This window comes from Sceloporus undulatus, chromosome 3 (assembly GCF_019175285.1).
Source record: "Sceloporus undulatus isolate JIND9_A2432 ecotype Alabama chromosome 3, SceUnd_v1.1, whole genome shotgun sequence".
NCBI classification, from domain to species: Eukaryota; Metazoa; Chordata; class Lepidosauria; order Squamata; family Phrynosomatidae; genus Sceloporus; species Sceloporus undulatus.
Window position 1 is genome coordinate 58998338 of NC_056524.1, and position 16291 is coordinate 59014628.

The following is a 16291-nucleotide window of genomic DNA, read 5'->3' on the forward strand; positions in this document are numbered from 1 at the left end:
AATGACCTGAATAGACTAGAAAGCTGGGCCAAAGCTAACAAAATGAAATTCAACACGGAGAAATGTAAGGTATTGCACTTAGGGCGGAAAAATAAAATGCACAGATATAGGATGGGTGACACCTGGCTGAATGAAACTACGTGTGAAAGGGATCTAGGAGTCCAAGTAGACCACAAGTTGAACATGAGTGAACAGTGTGATGCGGCAGCTAAAAAGGCCAATGCTATTTTAGGCTGCATCAATAGAAGTATAGTGTCTAGATCAAGAGAAGTAATAGTGCCACTGTATTCTGCTCTGGTCAGGCCCCACCTGGAATATTGTGTCCAGTTCTGGGCGCCACAATTCAAAAAGGACATTGAGAAACTGGAGTGTGTCCAAAGGAGGGCGACAAAAATGGTGAAGGGTCTGGAAACCATGCCCTATGAGGAACGACTTAGGGAGCTGGGAATGTTTAGCCTGGAGAAAAGAAGGTTAAGAGGTGATATGATAGCCCTGTTTAAATATTTGAAAGGATGTCATGTTGAGGAGGGAGCAAGCTTGTTTTCTGCTGCTCCAGAAAACAGGACCCGGAACAATGGATGCAAGCTACAGGAAAAGAGATTCCACCTGAACATTAGGAACTTCCTGACAGTAAGGGCTGTTCGACAGTGGAATGCACTCCCTCGGAGGGTGATAGAGTCTCCTTCCTTGGAGGTCTTTAAACAGAGGCTAGATGGCCATCTGTCAGGGATGCTTTGATTTGGATTTCCTGCATGGCAGGGGGTTGGACTGGATGGCCCTAGTGGTCTCTTCCAACTCTACGATTCTATGATTCTATGAATATGTACTAGGGTTAGGGGGGTGCGGAAGCACCGCCCCTTCCTAACCCTAGTACGTATTCATTACATACTAAATGGCGGTGTGTAACCCACCATAGTGTGCCAGGAAGCCATTGCTTCTGTTCAACCCACTGTTGGACTTATTGGATACATTCCAATTCAACTATTTCACTTTTCAGTCTTCATTCCTCTTTGGGACACAGATTTGCTTGATAGGCTATAGTGAATGAGAGCAAAAAATTATTTCAGTATTTTATTTCACCAAAAATAAGCATTTAGTCCACTGTAATTTATTTTATACAGCCCAAAATGATAGATCACCTTCAATAAGTTCATATGTTTTTATTTATGTATCTACATAGTAAATCACATATTTTATATTTCTATAGGAAAGTTTTCCTCATTCTGGGCAATATAATAATGGAGCAGGATTTCCTTTGATAAAACCATTTACTTATTCTAAATTCTGAAGGTTGATTTTCACCAATTTGTCACTCCTTTTCTGTTGAAAATCACCATGTGCCATAGAAATGCAAAGTACAGTACAGATGAAATGAGATAACCTTCCTTTTTGTCCTATTTATTTTCCACTTAATTGGTTTGTAGAGTCATTTCTCTTATGTTCTAATGTAATACAATTGAATTGGCACAGTAAAGGTTTCGAATCCACATTTGTTGACATAAATTAATCCTCTCCTTGATATTATGTACTTAGGAATCCAAATTATTATGTTAATCAAATAACATCATATATTATTTTTCCTGAACAATAAAACCTTACCTAAGTAATGATTTTTTTTGGCAGAAACTTATTCTTAATTACAGAAGCTATCATTATAACAACAGAAACAATTACAAGGATGAATGCAGAATGTGCAATTCAGCTCCCAATAGTGCTTCAGTGAATACTGAAGCAAAGGCCATTAATATCATCACAAACAGTGGAAGTTAATAAAACTATAATGCATAATGTATTCATGCCAGCTCCAAGGAGACCAGAAAAACAACAGTTTTTTCAACATAATATTGTATTTTATGCTGTTTACCTTATTGCAAAAAATTAGTAAAATAAATCTTTGTTATTTAATTAAAGTTCCACATGATGGATTCTAAATGCTCAACTTACAACTTCATAACCTCTACAGGGTTTATTGTCCTACAGAATATTTATTTTTCTGTCCCTTTCCTTTTTAAGTGGTTTTAAAGCAGACAGACCACAATCCAACATAAAACTAAACACCTTTCAATCCACTGAAATCAAGGACCATATGTGTGGTCTTCTCTGTTGGTTGTGGCAACTCTGTGGTTCTGCATCTATCTTTACAATGAAGGAAACAATATACTATTTTAATTGTCTGGCATGATTTATTTGTTACACAAAATAAAAACAGCAACAGAAAAACAGTTACATTTCACACAGTTTGTAGAGTATGATAGATATGAAACCCTCTCCCATGATAAGATCAGTGATTTGGAAGTCACAGGTCACTAAATCCCACTTTACACATTTTACTGAATGGGGAGAATGAAGTGTGAGTCACATTAATATTGTTTCTCCCTGTTTCTCCATAATGTATGAACTGGCTCTAGTTGAGGGAGCAAAATACAACCCATTCATTCCAAAAACTGCCACAGAACAGAAATTAATCTGGAAATGTTTGGGTTAATAGGTGAATCATTGTGAATTTCAGTGCAGGAAATTAAAGGTACAGCCTATGTGTAGTTTCAGTTGGTATTGTCCATGTGAGTAGGATGGTGAATCAGCTCAGCTTTTAGTCTGATCTGTCCAAGGAGCTGAAACCTATTTCCCAATTAGTTTCAGCACCTTGGGGATGGAACAGATGGGGAAAATAAAGCCATTTTCAACCACTTTGAAGGTGGGTCAATTAAATGACACATGCTGCCAAAGTTAGGAGAAACTGCTTTGGGCTTCATCACTGAAGATGAGCATCTTTGGAGCTCCATATAACCTGACACAAGTGTGGGCCTGCAGCAAAGCAACACACATGTGACAGGCAGAGCATCACACATGTGACTGTGTGGCTGTTCAGAACAGCCATCCAATGAGATGGCATCTGGGCAAATTTGGGAAGTACTTGGGAGTCACCGCCAATGTGTTTGTGTGACAGTGTGCATATAAGATGGGGAGGCAACAAAAAAGATAACAAGCAGCATGGCTTGATCATCAAGTTGTGGTTGAGCCATGCATGTTTGGCCCGCCTTGGGAAAAAGCAGGATAGAATAACTTTTTCCAGCCTGTCTGTTTCAGGCCTTGGAGAACTTAAAATTTACACTAAAATCCACTGAGACCTACCATTCCACTGTTATAATAGCCACCACCCATCACTGCAACCTAAGAAAATCTAAGAAGAACTAAATGAAGCATCCCCATCCAGTTATCATTTTCTAATATTGCTCAAATTCTTTCTTCCATCAGAACATTAGCAATGTGCACATCTCAGAGGGGAAACTAATAGCAAGTGAAATTATGCTTGACCTTTCCTCTTTATATCACTTTTACTTTGACCTTCTAATCTTACCAATATTGTGTCTAAGTGTCACTGGAAGATGAAGTACAACCAGGACTACCTCTCCTATTCTACCTAGTCAAAGTTTGCACCATAACCTTCCTGGGTGTCTTGGAATTGTATCCTTTTCATCAACAGATCTGAGCTCCAAAGTCTGAATGATAATGTAGAATTTCAATTAAACAAGCCTTCAAGGTCTGGTTGAAGCCATGAAACTGATTTGTGAAAGCATTTTTAACTAACTGTGGAGTCTGCTTTAAGGCAAAGAAACTCTGGAAGTTTTATCACATCTGACTAGCAACCCACTTAAAATCTTGTACACTTCACTTTTTGCATCAATCACAATCAAGCCTGAAAATACAAAGTATAAAAAAAAAAGAAAAAGAAAAGAAAAAGAGAAAGAGAAAAGACATAACTTTCTCTGTGGTAGTTCTAGGGCATAGTAGCTACTGTCTTTTGACTCTCATTATTTTATCCTTGATATTTTCCTCCGGTGAAATAGAAATGGAGTGTATTTTTAAAAATAATCTTAGTGAAGATTCTGCATTAGGAGGTGTAGCTATGATATGGGGATCTGTCGTTGTAGCTGTATCTCCTGATGTAACCCGGCTAAAGACACTTTGGAAGCCAAAGAGCACTGTCAGCACATGGATTCTGAGGTGCATCAGCAGGTGAATGAGTTAAGAAGCCTCTCTTCCAGCAGAAAAGCAGTTTCCAACAGGCAGCCACAAGGGTCCTCCATGATGTAGTGTCACAACTGCTTTTCTAAAAATGCCTTGCTGCTGAGAGAAAGTTGGATCAGTGCCTCAGAAATTCCCATGCTGGTGGTGCTGCCTGGCTTCTGAGATCAATTCTGATAATATTCTTTATTATCTTGATGCAGTGAGTGCAAACAACTCAAAAATTTACACTGTCCTAAGTCTGGCTTAAGACATCATAACTGTTAAACAGGGTGTTAGACCTTATTTACCTTAATTACATGAGGCATTTCATTTCAGATTTTATGTCTATTGCATTATGCTAAAGCTGGTAATAATTTTTTAAAAAGCCACAAAAGGAACAGCTTCTTGCACACACAGTGTGAAGGCACATGCTCACATAAGCCAATGTAAGTTCCCATAGTTCAACAGATATAGATATCCCTAGCTGTTAACAAAGACCCAAATCCAATTTCTAGCTGAATGGTAAGTCAGTATTTATATGTGAATCCCACTGAATGTGCCCTAGTTGGGCCTAATTGGATTTTGGCCAGTAGAGGCAATTGCTGCTGATTAGCATTTTAACCCGCTTTTGTCTATCTGTTTGTGGTCTCTGAGAACACAGAAAGTACTTTGGGTTAGGAAGGTACCTCATACATTTTTTGAAAGAATAAATAAATTCTGGTCTCATATTAAATGCTGCTTCTGAATATGTTCTGCTTCCTTCTAAATCAGACTCCAATCAGAGGGGTACCCTTCCGTGCCCTTTTCTTCCTATGATTGTTTGACTGAGAATACATATGGGTTTACTCTAATATTATAAACCACAGATATCTTGGATATGTTTAATTTACTCATATGAAAGCAGTTATGGGCTTTGTAATACATTTCTGGTTCTGTTGACTAAAGCAGAACATGTTTCTCTGTGACTATGTGCATAAGCTGAGCCTGTACAAAGGCATACAGTGATATACAGTTGCAATCTGTAGTGGAAAGCTATATGTTGAAGCTAATGTCAACTTAACAACATCACGTCACAAAAATGCAAAATTTGATGTATTTGTGGATTCAAACCATAATGTAGTAGATGAAAATGTGTCAGCTGTCCATGGTAACATATGTCTTAATTGTCAAAGGTAGCATCCTTACCATGGCCACACTCAATAGTTGATCATTTGTATATGTCTTTAAGGGGCTGAGCAGATGGGCCAGGAAAGCACAGGTGGTCCCTGGGTTGCCATGGAGATGAATGAGTGTTCACAGATACATCCCACACCAATCCAGGACCAGAGTGTGTGCTTTACCTTGCCTCACTGTCACTTTCACTCAACCTTTCCCCTCCCCCAGTTGCTGCATATGATGTGGAAACTGGGTGCTTTCCCACAAAGGTAGAACCAGGCACCCTTTTTCTGTGTCAGATTTGGTGACAGGGAGGAGGGCTTCTGAGTGAAAGCAATGGCCAGCATGGTAAGGAGTGTGGGGGTGGGGGTCTAAACAGTCAGGTTTTGCAGCAGAATTTCTAGGAAACTCCATGCAAATCCATCAGTATTTTACCCCACAGTAAAGGTTGTTTACCCTGGGTTTGTGCCAGATCCTTTGAATCCATGTCTTAGAAAGTATGTTTTAGAAAGTAGCTTCATTAATATTCTTAAAAGTGACTGGCTTGTCCCTCAGACCATTACTGGTCCAAATCAAAATCTGAATGATCAAAGAAAACTAAATCCTTCAGTTGTATTTTAACATGTTAGTTAAAAGCCTAAGACATTACTCCAGAATGCAGAATTTCACATTTCTTTTACCCCTCCCATAAAGCCTTAGATTTTAATTGCACATAGGTTTAATGCTTGTTCTCTCATCCTTTACACTAGCTGAAACGTTTATTCTTTCAGTTTCTTTATCATTTGTTTTCTTATTTCAGCCAGTCAAAGACCAGGAATACCTCAATGAACTAAGAACAAAGGCCCAAAACAGATAGGCCAAAAGAAGCCGTTTCTGACTGCGTTAGTGGTGTGGCATTCAGATGATACAAACCCCCAAAGTGCCATAAGCTGCTCTAAGGCTGTCAAAGGTGGCCTGAAGCCTTGCAAAAAGGAGCCTCCTGCTGGAGGCTTGCTTGGGATCACAGTGGCAGCTTGCTTCAGGAGTGGGCCATGTGGTCACTGTGGCCCTGGCCCAATTGGAGCAAGAGCAGCCAGAGGCCACTCCTTCTGGGCTGTCTGCTTTGGCCAAAGTTACACCAAATATACCTGTAAATGATAAAAAGAAAAAAAAAGAAAGTCCTTGTAGCAGTTACCACCGTGCTACAACTTACTGAGAACAAAAATATAGCGGTAAGTGCCTCTGTTACTTTTGCAGAAGTACATTTTATGTGGGAAGAAATGTTGATCTTCTCATAGCAATCATTATTTATGTTGCTCTCCTTTTCTTGTAGCAGTCACCACCATGGCCTTCATACCAATATTCACCAAGTAGCTAATATTACCAACAGATTTTTTGCAATCATAATGGAGAATGACAATTTCAAAATTCCCAGCTAAAATTATTGTCTCTAATCCCAGAATTCATAGCCATGTAGTTAACCCAAAATCAACAAATATCTACCATTTCTGAGAATTCTAGATCAGCATGATATGATTGTGCTGTGTCTCCAGTGACTACATGTCACTACTTAAAATCACCACTGCAAGAGCTCCACACCTTAACTGGAAGCTAAGAAGGCAGTTTAGAAATTCCAGCATTATCCACTCTGACTGAAAGGATTATTGCTCAGGTGTTCACTTTTATACCCTTAAAATGGCACATGGAGGAGAGTGGAGCAATGCTTTTTGGTCCACTCTGATCCACTCTTTTCACTCAGCTCTCTAATCCTCCTAATACTGGAGGATAATGCCAGTAGTGGTGAGCCTAGACTGCTTCAAATCATACAGTCATAAGAGTTGGAAGGGGCAACAAGGACCATGTAGTCCAACTTGTTGGCATGCAGGAACACACAGTTAAGCACTCCTGTGAGTTGGGCATCCAACATCTGCTTTAAAATCTCCAAAGAATAGCCCACAACTCTCTGAGGCAGTCTATTCTATTCTTGAAGACCTCTTTCAATAAATAAATTCTTCCTAATGTTTAGGTGAAATCTCTGTTCATGTAATTTGAATCAATTGGTATGTGTTCTGGTGTCTATGGAGTAGCAGAAACCAAATTTGTTCCATCTCCCACATGACATTGTTTCACATAATAAAAGATGGCTGTCGTATCTTCTCTCAAATACATCCAGTTCGCTAAGCCAGTCCTCATAGGGCTTTTCCCAGACCTTTTACCTACTTGGTCATCCCTTTCTGGGCACATTCCAGCTGTGACATTATCATTCTTAAACTTTTTTGCCCAGAACTGGACACAATACTCCAGCTGAGTGTGATAGCTCAGTACAGCATAGCAGTGTTACCATCTTTTGTAGCCTGGATACAAGATGCAGCCTAGAATGTTGTAATCTCTTTCTCAAAGTTTGGAATTCACATCCCCAATTCTCTTGCCCTCCTTGTCTTCATGAACAGGTCAAATATCCTTGTGCTAATGTTAATAAGCAGTCATCAAGCACTCCCAGGACTCTGGTAACATCCTGAAAAACAAAGCAATATGGCGAGAAATAATTTTTTAATTTTATATACCAAATTACCTGGTTTTGTGCCACACACCTGCTGAAAATGACAGAACTCAAGAGTCATGGCAATTAGATCCCTATGGCATAATGGGAATACCAATAAAACTTGGCTTAGGGCACAGCTGTTCATTACAATGTGTAGGACAGAAGAGAAAATGGGACATTAAAAGAACCTGTGACATATTTTACTGGTGACAGCATATATAATAATAATAATAAAAGTTTATTTATATACCGCCCTTCCAGAGATCAGGGCGGTGCACATCAGAAAACAATACAATACAATAAAATCACAATAAAACCAATACAATAAAACAGCACATGCCAGATGCCAATGTGACGAGGGGGGGGGGAGGCCGGGAAGTGTTCAGGGGAAGAGTCAGGGTAGGCTTGCTTGAATAAAAATGTCTTCAAACCCTTCTTAAATTGGGCTTGGGAGGCGCGCATAGCGGAGTTCAGGGGCAGCGAGTTCCAGAGGTTGGGGCCAAAATGGTAAAGGCCCTCCTAGAGGTGGAAAACTAATTTAGCCTCTGGAATCTTAGCAATTGCTGCCCAGATGATCTGAGTGTGCGGGGCGGATTGTATGAAGAGAGGCGGTCCTCTAGACCCTGGGCCAAGCCATTTAGGGCTTATAGTGTGATAACCAACACCTTGTATTGCGCCCGGAAGCGGATAGGCAGCCAGTGGAGGTCTTTTAACACTGGTGTTATGTGACTGGCCCTGGATGAACCAGTGACCAGTCGGGCTGCCATATTCTGCACTAATTGCAGCTTCGGGTATGTACAAGGGTTGCCCCATGTGAGCGCGTTGCAGGTCCAAACGAGAGGTTACCAGAGCGTGTACTACAGTTTCAAGTCTCCTCCAGCCCAGGTAGGGACGCAGCTGGCGTATCAGCCGAAGCTGATGGCAGGTGTTCTGACCGTCGCATCCACCTGAGATGAAAGGTGGAGCACGAGTCAAGGAGCACCCGAGACTGCGTACCGAGTCCTTCACGGGGAGAGTGATCCCGTTCAGGACAGGTGGATTACTGCCATCCCTGGACGGAGAACCTATTCACGAATACTTCCGTTTTCTCCAAATCAAGCTGAGTTCGTTTTCCCTCATCCAACCCATTACCGACTCCAGACAGGCACGAGAGGAGAGGTGCCATCCCTTGTTACTGCATCAGTCGGAGACATAGAGAAGACTATTTGGGTGTCATCAGCGTACTGATAACCCCGCGCCCCATGTCTCCGGATGATCTTCCCAGCGGTTTCATGTAAATATTGAAAAGCATGGGAGACAAATGGCTCCTTGAGGACACCAGATGTAAGGGCCCTCTTCGGAGCACACGTTCTCCAGCTGCACCATCTGGAACCTCCTGGAGAGGTTGGACCGGAACCACTGAAGCGCAGTGCCCCCGATTCCCACCTCTGCCAGCGCTCCAGAGGTACCATGGTCTATGGTATCAAAAAGCCGCTGAGATGTCTAAGAGCACTAACGGGACACGCTACCCCCTTTCCATGCCCAGACGGAGATCATCGACCAAGGCGACCATGGCAGTCTCAAACCGTAGCCCGCCTGAAAGCCGGTTTGAAATGGGTCAAGATAATCCGTTTCATCCAAGATCGATTGAAGCTGGATTGCAACCGCTCTCGATCACCTCCCAAAAATGGCATAGCGAAACGGGCCGATAATTATTATGAATCAGGGGTCGGGAGGGCTTTTTCCGCAGAGGTTTTACCACGGCCAATTTCAAGCTGGTTGGAAATTGCCCTTTCCCTCAAGAGTATAATACCGGTTGTTTTTTGTAATTGTCAAAGTGCGCTTACTACTGGTCCCCCCTGAGCCGCTAGCACAAGGGACAGGGATCGAGAGAGCAGGTTGTCTTCCTAACACTTCTAAGGATCCTGTCCACATCTCGGTACTCACAGACTCAAACTGATCCAGTACAACCGAGTCCAGGGAGCTCTGGGTGCCTCTACTCTAAGTTCTGCTCTAATGCTGGCTTCCAGACTTTCGCTTATCCGAGAGGTTTTATCCTCGAAGAAGTCGTTAAATGGTCACAGCAGGCTTTAGAGGTTTCAAGGATCTGGTTCGGGGCAGGGAGGAGCTGAGTTAGCTCCCTCAATACCCTGAACAACTCTGCTGGACGCGACTCCGCGGACGTGATTCGTGCACCAAAGAATGAATTCTTTGCTGCATAGATCGCCTCTCGTAGTCCTTTAAAAGAAGGTCTAGGAGAGCCTATCGGATAACGCTGGTGTTTCGAAGACGTGTCTAGCCATCGCAGTAACCGCTTCTTGCCCGAAGATCTTCCGTTTACCAGGGTTCTTTTTGGAAGCAGGCCTGAGAGGACGCTGGGAGCGATACTGTGTATAGCCCTGGAGAGATCATTGCTCCAGATGTTAGTCGGCATCAACAGAGTCGCCGTCATTTCCAACCATGTACCCCTGTAGGGCTTCCTGGAAATTTTGGGTTCCATCAGCCTTCGAGGGTGGACCATTTTATAGGTCCGCCACCCCGGGAGGGATCTGGGTAGAAGCCTTGATTTTTGCCTCCACCAGGAAATGATCCATCCATGACAAGGCGGAGATATTAGTTATTTCCGTCACGGATTTTCCATGTGCGTACAAAAGACCCAAATTGAATTGTATTACCCGCCGAATTCGTTGGAACCGAGACCAGTTGAGAAAGGTCCTGGCTGTCATGGTATCCATGAATTCACGAGCCGCAACTGGATGGACATAGTTGGCCGCGAAGGGGATGTTGAGATCACCGAGGACCAAAAGCCGGGGTGATTCCAGCATCAGCTCCGAGACCAACTGTGTCAGCTCGTTAAGGGAGTCTGTTAGCGCACGGGGTGGCCGATAAACCAACAAAATCCCTAGACTGTCCTGGCCTTCAGGGTCAAGTAAATGCACTCGATATAGGAAGTTTGACGAACATGGTTCCAGGATAGAGGACAAGGTGGACTTATGAACCAAGGCAACACCCCCCCCCCGCCCACCTAACCTGGTCTGGTCCTTCAATGAGTACCGGCAGGTAGGGCCTGAGCCTACACAGCTTCCCTTCAGGCCCAAGCCAGGTCTCAGTAATGCAGCGCAGGTCACAGTGTTGTTCTCAAAACAAATCGTAGATAATAATAATATTAATAATAATAATTTTTATTTTTATCCTGCCTTTCCATTGCATGATCAAGGCGCTCACAAGCCAAGAAAACAAAAAATACAGGTAAAGCATCACAATATAAAAAGTTTAAAAACATCCTTACTAGGGGTAGAAACGGGAATCTATACAAATCACAATTCACTAGGGGCAGAAAAAGACATATATTGCACTAAACTGGGGTCGAAGAACAGAGAACAAGAAGCGAGGAAAAAAAAAACACTTTACCTAAAGTGAAAAAGCCAGCTGGAATGATGCGTTTTTAATTGTTTCTTAAAGGAAAACTAAAGATGAGGGCGAGCTCTGCAGGGAGCTTATTCACAATGGGGGGCGGCGATAGTGAAAGCCCTCTGTGAGATCCTCACCAGGTGGGATTTAGGGACCTCTAAACAAATTGGTCCCAGATGTTCTGATTGTGCGGGGCGGATTATATGGGGAAAGACGGTCCTCCAAGTACCCTGGGCCCAAGCCATTTAGGGCTTATTGGCAAACCAACACCTTGTATTGAGCTCGGTAAGCGAATGGGTAGCCAGTGGAGATCTTTTAAATAGGTGTTATGTGGTCTGTCCTGTGAACTAACGCGACCAGTTGGCTGCCTATTCTGCACCAATTGAAGCTTCCGGGTTTGGTAAAAGGGTTTGCCCATGTAGAGCGCATTGCAGGAATCCAATCGAGAGGTTACCAAAGCATGTACCACAGTTTCCAGGTCTCGAAGGCCCGGTAGGGCGGCGCTGGCGTATCAGCCGAAGCTGATGACAAGCACTCCTGACCGTCGCGCACCTGGAATGTCAGATGAAGCGACGAATCAAGAGAGTACTCCCAAGCTGCCGCAAGAGTCCCTAAGGGGAGCGTGACCCCATTCAGGACAGGCTGACAAATCTCACCACCCGGAACTGAGGGACCTATCACCAGTACTTCGTTTTCCTGGATTCCCACTGAGTTTGTTCTCCCTCATCCAGCCCATTACCGACGCCAAGCAGGCATCTAGAGGAGAGATGCCATCCTTAGTTACTGCATCAGTCGGGACACAGGGAAAATTATTTGGGTGTCATCAGCGTACTGATAACACCGCACCCCGTGTCTCCGGATGATCTCTCCCAGCGGTTTCATGTAGATGTTAAAAAGCATAGGGGACAAATCGCTCCCTGAGGCGACACAGATGTAAGGGCCCTCTTATTGGAGCGAGAGTCCCCCAGCTCCACCATCTGGAATCTCCCAGAGGAGGTAGGACCGGAACCACTGCAAGCAGTGCCCCCGATACCCACTCCCCCAGGTGTTCCAGAAGGATACCTGGTCGATGGTTCGAAAGCCGCTGAGATGTCGAGGAACATAACAGGGACACGCTTCCCTGTCCATGCTCCGACGGAGGTCATCAACTAAGGCGTCATGGCAGTCTCAACTCCATAGCCCGCCCGGAAGCCCAGTTTGAAAATGGGTCCAGAAAAATCGGTTGTCATCCAAGATCGATTGAAGCTGGAAGGCGACTGCTCTCTCGATCACCTTTCCCCAAAAAAGGTAGCAGCGAGATGGGCCGATAGTTGTTATGATCAGGGGTCTTAGGAGGGTTTCTTAAGCAAAGGGTTAACCACTGCCCTTTCAATTGGATGGAATGTTTGAGTGTTAGATTCGTATGGTGTAAAATCATAGACAACACACGCATCTCCCCCCTGAGCTGCCAACCATGAGGGACAGGGATCAAGAGAGCATCGTCTTCCTAACGCTTTGAAGGATCTTGTCCACTTCATCGGTACTAACAAACTCAAAGCGATCCAGTATAACTGGGGCCACGGACGCTTCGGACGCCTCTCTACAGGCCTGCATAAGTATGGCGTCAAGATCAGCCCTGATCTGAGAGATTTTTCCTCAAAGAAGTTATAAAATCTCACAGCAGGCTTTAGATGGTACCAGAATAGGGCTCAGGGAGGGAGGGAGCTGGGTCAGCTCCCTCACAACCCTGAACAGCTCTGCTGGACGCGCTCTGCGGACGCAATACGTGCAGCATAGAACGAATTCTTAGCTGCACCTATTGCCACTCCATGGCCTTCCTGAGAGCGAAGGAGCGTCCTGTCAGATAAGCGCTGATGTCTTCGCCAGTTACCTCTAGTCGTGCACAGCCCGCTTCCTTACTCTAAGGTCTTCCGTATACCATGGTTGTTTATTAGGAGCAGGCCGGTAAGGACACTTGGGAGCGACACTGTGTATAGACCTGGAAAGGTGGTATCCCAAATATTAGCCGGCATCAACAGAATTGCCGTCAGAACCAGTCGCATATCCCTCTAGGGCTTCTAGGAACCTTTGGGTTCCATCAGCCTTCGAGGGTGGACCATTCTAATGGGTCCGCCACCCCCGGGGAGCTTAAGGTAGAAGCCTTGATTCGAGCCTCAACCAAGAAATGATCCGTCCATGACAAGGGAGAGAGTGTTTGAGATCTCTACCCACGGACACCTCCATGTCCGTACTAAAGATCACATCAAGGGTATTACCAGGCAATGCGTAGGCCCTGAGACTAGTTGGACAGGCCCATGGCTGTCATGTGTAGTCATGAACTCCCGAGCAGCCTGTTGGAACGTCACTGGCCTCGAAAGGATGTTGAGGTCACCCAAGACAAGAAGTCTTGGGGACTCCACACCAGTTCCGAGACCAGCTGTGTCAGCTCGGCCAGGGAGTCTGTTAGCGCACGGGGTGGCCTGTAGACCAACAGAATCCCCAGACTGTCCCAAGATGATGTGGGACTTGTTGTTAATGGACCTGGCATTGCCAGGAGCAGAGACAGGGTTTTGTGGTACGGTTGGAATGACCCTCAGGTTCCTTTGGTTAGGAGAGGGATAGGAAGGAGGATAGTATAGATATCGATCTCGCCTTCCCCTGTAACGCTGATCCCTCCTACCGCCATACCTCCCCTTGTCCCACACTACTTCGATAGGAGCTCTGCACGTACGAAGATGTTCCCTTCTACTTCCCCAATCGAACCGCTCTTCCATCCATGCCTTCTCCACCTCCACAATACAGCAGTAATCGCAGGGAAGGATACCCCAATCATCCCTGCTACTTGCTGGCATCCAAAAGACAAGCAATCCTCTCCACAGCACACAGTCCTGCCCGGTGGGCTGGGGCTAACACAGGAGCGGACTACAGTCCTTGCCACTCCTCCTTGATGGAATAGAGACATGAGCGGCGTCCTCTTTGGGGGAGCCGCTCCCACATATTCTTTATGTAGAGCATATGTTTAATGTTTAAGAATTTCTGACATATGACAAGTAAAACCTTGATGCAAAAATGAATGAAATAAATGGGGGGGCCTAGTTGAGGCTATGCAACACATGCCAATTTGAGATTTCATTCAAAGTTTTTGGGACTAGCAGTAAAAGGTTATTCATGATTTCATTAAGTTTTGACTGCCTCTGGATATCTGAAAAAAAATTCACTCCGTTTGAATCACTGAATTCATTTACATCATTGTTTTCCTTCTCAGTCTCTTAGCTGGGAAGATGTGTTCGTTCATTTTAATGCTGCCTGCATTCTTCAAATCATTATGTATTTTCTTGATGCACAATATGTTCCCCACAAGTATATTTATGCCAGCCACTGACATACTTTCACATTTCAGTGCACTTCTATTGTTTTGAGAGCTGAAAAACAGTCTATAATGAGACCTAAGATTCCAATGACAATCACTGTTACGGTGTAAAATTTGGTACCAGCATTTTCAATAAGATATTCCGGGGAAAATTTATATCACATAAGCTGGATGTCAAGTTGAAATGAGCAGAGTTCTTTTTGTTATGTGATCATGGCAATTGTATTTTGGGCTGTAAAGAAGGGTGTAAAAAACACCCCCTACACACACACACACACACACCACACCACACCACACACACACACATCACTCATCCACCTTAGAAGACCTAAATTTGAGTTGCAATCTGGCTGCCAGAAACAACATTGCTTTATTGCTTATTTCATATACCATGAAAAGCGTAATGCAAATTAAAACAGAAAAGTGACTGTTTAATAAAAGTATAGCAGCTGCAGGAATATAATGCAGTTGATGAGACATGCAAGAAGGAAACAGTTTATTTATCCAAAAACAGCCTAAATAACTTGACAATGGATGTTGTTAGGCAACATATCACACAGGAAGTGGCTCCAGCAACATAGGTACTGTGCATGACTTTCTTACAAAAACTGCTTGTTCTCAACCCTAACTGTGTGTGTGTGTGTGTGTGTGTGTGTGTGTTGTAGGGGGAGGGGAGTATTACAGGCCATGAATCTGTGGCTGTTGGATGGCAGTTTCCAGCATTCTTACCCTGAGGCTGGTGGGAGTAGGAGGTCCACTTTCTCATCCCTGGCATAGAAGGTATCAAATGTACTATTGTCTCAGTTTGGATTAAGGCAAATTAAGGATTAACACCACAACACACCACACACACACATGCGCGCGCGCACACACACCACACACCAGAAACCCCTTTAATTTTGCCTTAGGGATTTTATGTCAGAAACAATTTGAAGGCATACAAAACGAACAAAGTTGTCTCTTTTTCTTAGACATGCTGATTTCATGCATTATGTGAACACAGTGAGCTAAACTAGATTCTGATCAAAACACAGAAAACTATAGAAACATTACGAAATATGGCTTTGCGAGCTGGCCACATACTATGGTTTGCCTGGGGGTGGAGCGTCCACACATTCCGCGACCCTGTTACGTGGTGGCAGCATCTACTGGGGCCTGCCATGATGCTGGCGCAGCCGCTGAGTGCCAAAACGTGGTGTACAGGAAGTGGTGTCATGACACAGCACACTTCCGGTTGCAGCACTGCAACAAAGGAGCTGCTCTAGGCATCTCCTTTTTGTTGCGCCACTGCAAGCTTCGTTCCCGTGCAGCAAACAGACAGCTGCGGCAACGAAGCCATGGGAAAAAGGGCCAGGCATCCCCTTTCTCCCATGCTGCACCTGTTGGGTATGAAGCCTGAAGGACACCCCTTTTCGGAACCACAGAGAAGTGGCATTTTGCCGCTTCTCCATGGGTCTCCAAAAGAGCCAGCTTGGGGCTCTAGGCTGCCAGTGAGGCTGCTCTGTCCCCCACCCAGCAAGAAAGGGCCGTGTGCAGTCTGCCCCTATTAACACTGGAATTGCACTGGTAGCTCTGGTACCAGAACAAATGGAAATTTCCAGAATTCCATAGCATTGGGTCCTGGCAGTCAAAGTGGGGTCAAACAGGATTATTTCTGCAGTGTCGTTGAAGCCAAAGTGGCACTCTACTTGTGGTTGCCTCCTCTTAGAGGTCCAGTTGGTGCAGTCTTCCTTCTGGTGTCACGAAAAACACATGATTTTTAAAAAAATTAAGTCTTTGGGTTTATTTATTTTATGCATGTAAAGGTTTTGTTTTTTTTTTTCCTTTTAAAAGCCTGTTGACTTTTGAATGTCTTTTTTGCATTATTT